Genomic DNA, 4,080 nt, shown 5'->3' with positions numbered 1-4,080 from the left:
TATTTAAATAATTATCTAGGCAAAATCAAATTTAAAAATGATTTTCCCTTAATTTTTGGAATTATATAGAATTTATTACAAATATTTAATTAAATTGATTAATTATAAAATAATTAATCAATTTAAATAAAAAATATGTAATCAGGAAATAATTAAATAAATAAATAAATATTTACATTTCCATATTTCTAAAATAAATAGAAAACAGTTTGACTTTATTACAGATTTTTTAAGTAATCTGATTAATCATTAAATAATTAACTAGTTCGAATAAATAATCAACAAATAAGTAATAATTAATTATTTAAATAAATAAATAAATAAATTTTTGAATTTCTAAAATAAGAAAATAATTTATAATTATTTACAAAATAAATCAGATAATTAATCAAATTATTTATTTAATTTACTAAATAATAAAAACTGATTTTCTAATTTTTATAAAATAAAATAAATTAGAAAATACGGAAATAAGTTCTTAGAATTCTATTCAGCAAAAACAGAATGAAAACCGGGTTAACCATCGGGTTGAAACTGGGTCGACTCCGGGTCATCAAGAACATCACCGGTCACCGCCCAAAATCCGGTACCGGCGGCTTTTCCGGCGATGGCTCCGACGAACGAAACAGAAACCAAACACATGATTTCCTGGCTAGTTTTTCTTCATTTTTGATACCCAACATCACATAACAACTCTCCCTCCTTCCCTCGTCGATTTCGAAGCCGGAAAACACGAAATGCCGCCGGTAACGGTGATTTCCCGGCGAACTCAAAACCGAAATGAAAATCAACAAAACCGGTATGAATCGAATGGAAATCAAACAATTTCCAACCCTTTGTCAATCAAATTCATCACGACAATCTCTAACAAAAGTACCCAAATCGAAATTAAACCCGAAATTATGATTTTAAAATCGAACATTCCAAATACGAAATTGATAACAGAAATAGAAAGTAGATTCAACAAGCTTTAATTTGATTACTTACATGACTGATTTGGTTAACAGAATCACGATGAAATTGAGGTTTGATTCCAAGAACTCTAAACGCTAATTGCAGAGAAATTTGAGAATTTCTTGATTTTTTTTATAATTTTAATTAATTAATTAATAGAAAATTAGTTATTTATAATTGTAATAAAAATACCCCTGATAAAAATTAAGGCCCCAATTATATCTCTAAATAAAATTAATTGGCCCTTAATTAACAATTTTTGGGTATTAATTTAGAATGTTTAATTATCCAATAAATACAAAATATATGCCAAAAATTCGCAAAAATTGTGAATAATACAAAAATGCAAAGAAAAATAATACTTGATAATTTCATGATCCTATAAAAATAAAAATGTGATTTTTATGGGGCTTTTGACACCCGAAGAGGCCCGAACTTCGCGAAACGTGAAAATTTACAAAATGACTGGATGTTCAGAATATTGCTATGGTATAGGTCATATTAGGAAAAATAAGGCCAATGATTTTATATGAAATATCAGCTATTAAAACACGGTTTGGGCCGTACAACTTTTGATTTAAAAGCATTTAACTGATACTAAAACACCCGATAATTTCCCAGAACAACTTCTGACCGAAACATAATACACTTAGCACATAACATCTATGATTTTATAACTCAACACACTTAATAACATAATAAAACACATAAATCATCTTTATTAAGATAATACAAACGTAATTTCTTAGTCGTTACACAGGAAAGGTACAGAGAACCAGGTAGCGGATCATCTATCACGTTTGGAAGATCATGGTAAAGCTTCGCAAGCTAACACGTTGATCAATGAATCTTTTCCTGATGAGAAACTTTTTGGGGTGCAAGAAGAAGAACCATGGTTTGCAGATATTGTGAACTATCTTGTGAGTAATGTTATTCCCTCAGAATTTTTTTATGCTCAAAGAAAGAAGTTTTTACATGAAGTGAAGTGGTATCGATGGGATGAGTCATTCTTGTTCAGACAGGGGCATATCAGATTATCAGGAGGTGCATTCCGTATAGCGAAATGGAGGGTATTTTACGAGATTGTCACGCCATTGCGTATGGTGGTCATTATGGTGGAGAGAAGAAAACCGCCTATATTCTCCAGGCATGATTTTTCTAGCCAACTTTGTTTAAAGATGCTCATCAGTTCGTGTTGAGATGTGATCGCTGTCAACGGGTTGGAAATATGTCCAAGAGAGATGAGATGCCTCTTAATGTGCTTCTCGAAGTTGAGATTTTCGATGTGTGGGGAATAGACTTCATGGGACCATTTATCTCGTCATGTAACGATCAACACATTCTTTTGGCAGTGGATTATGTGTCTGAATGGATTGAGGTTAAAGTTTTTCCAACCAACGATGCTAAGGTGGTGATAAATTTTCTTCATAAGCAAATATTCACACATTTCGGTACTCCACGGGTAATAATCAGTGACGAGGGATCGTATTTCTGCAATCACAAATTTACTGAATTAATGTAAAGGAATCGTGTGAATCATCGTGTTGCCACAGCGTATCATCCTCAAACTAATGGACAGGCCGAAGTCTCTAATCGAGAGATCCATCGAATCTTGGAGAAGGTTGTGAGTCTGTCAAGGAAGGATTGGTCGTTGAAGCTAGATGAAGTTGTGTGGGCCTATAGAACAATATTCATGTAATAACTCGAATTTTTAAGACTTTGTAAAACGCTTAATGAATAGCCCTAACAAATGGGAAAAACTTTTTAGCCCACACTATGTTGTGCATGAGAAACTGAGTGTCAGAGTCGATAACATGATTATATGTACCAAATGAGTGTATGTAAAAACTATTAGTTTTCGAAGAAAACGAACTTTGAAAAATGACCGTATCTACGAACCATCAAGGTTTATGGGAATCACAATATAATTACAAATTTAAAATCCTATAAATTCAAATTCAAGTACGATACTTCATAACATAAAGAACGTATAAGAAAGGATTTACCACGCGAACCATTTACAAGAATTTATTACAAAAATAAATAAGTGACCGAGCGAACGCGTAAAAGACTAAATAAACGTATCAAACCAAGCTAACTAAACTATCTAACTATGGTAAGAAACTAACCATGGTTAAGTAACCAAATAGTAACCTAGACTAGATAGAATGATAACCTAAAGGCTAGTAATAGTAAACCTAAAGGCTAAACTAAGTACAATAGCTTGCAAACATAGGATGCTAGCCAAGATATTCAAGGATTTAGTAGTACTAGGATATATACTAAATCATATCTCACCAAAATCTTCCAAGAGAAGCATTCCAAGTAGCAACAAACTCTCTCTCTCTCCCCCCATTTCCTTCCATTCGGCCTTCATCAAGAACAAGCAAGAAATCAAAACTCAAACCCCCACTTCTAGCCATGCCAAAATTCCACCATTAATTCCAAAGCTTCATACATCCTAAAATAAGGTAAGATAAATTTTTGAGCTCATTCTATTAAGGTTTGATGGGTGAAATAAATTCAAGAAAAGTGATAATGAATAGTATGAATAGTAACTTTTCTTTGTTTCTTAATTTTTAATGGTTGATTTAGGTTCGTTAAACCAAACCAAGCATCCCCAAGACTCCACCATCATTAAGAACATATCACAAGCTTTCAATAAAGGTATAAATCTTTGACCAATAGAGAAACTACAGTTTATAAATTCGGGAACTTCTGCGCAAACTTTAAGTTGAGTTTTGTACGTTTTAACGAGGTTACGATTACGATCCGAGTTTCGTTTACATCTTAAATCATTATACCACCATCAACAACCATCAAATCATCATCCCAACACTAAATCCTCTCAAGAACATCATGTTCTTGAGGCAACAATAATCAACCTTAAAACTAATTAACTAAACATCAAGATTACAACAATTCAACTACCAAAACTAAGTTTAAAACTAGGATTTTAAAGGTTCTTGGAACTTAAACCTTAAATAATATAGTTCGACCTATCTAGACAAATTATCAGCACTTGATTATGATAGAAAATGTTATAAGGATCTTTTAGGCGCTTGAGTCGCTTGATTTCGATATACGGATCAAAAGTTATGACCGTTTTAGTAAAAGTGATTTACG

The sequence above is a fragment of the Apium graveolens genome, chromosome 7 (assembly GCF_009905375.1).
Source record: "Apium graveolens cultivar Ventura chromosome 7, ASM990537v1, whole genome shotgun sequence".
NCBI classification, from domain to species: Eukaryota; Viridiplantae; Streptophyta; class Magnoliopsida; order Apiales; family Apiaceae; genus Apium; species Apium graveolens.
This window is presented reverse-complemented; position numbering follows the sequence as displayed.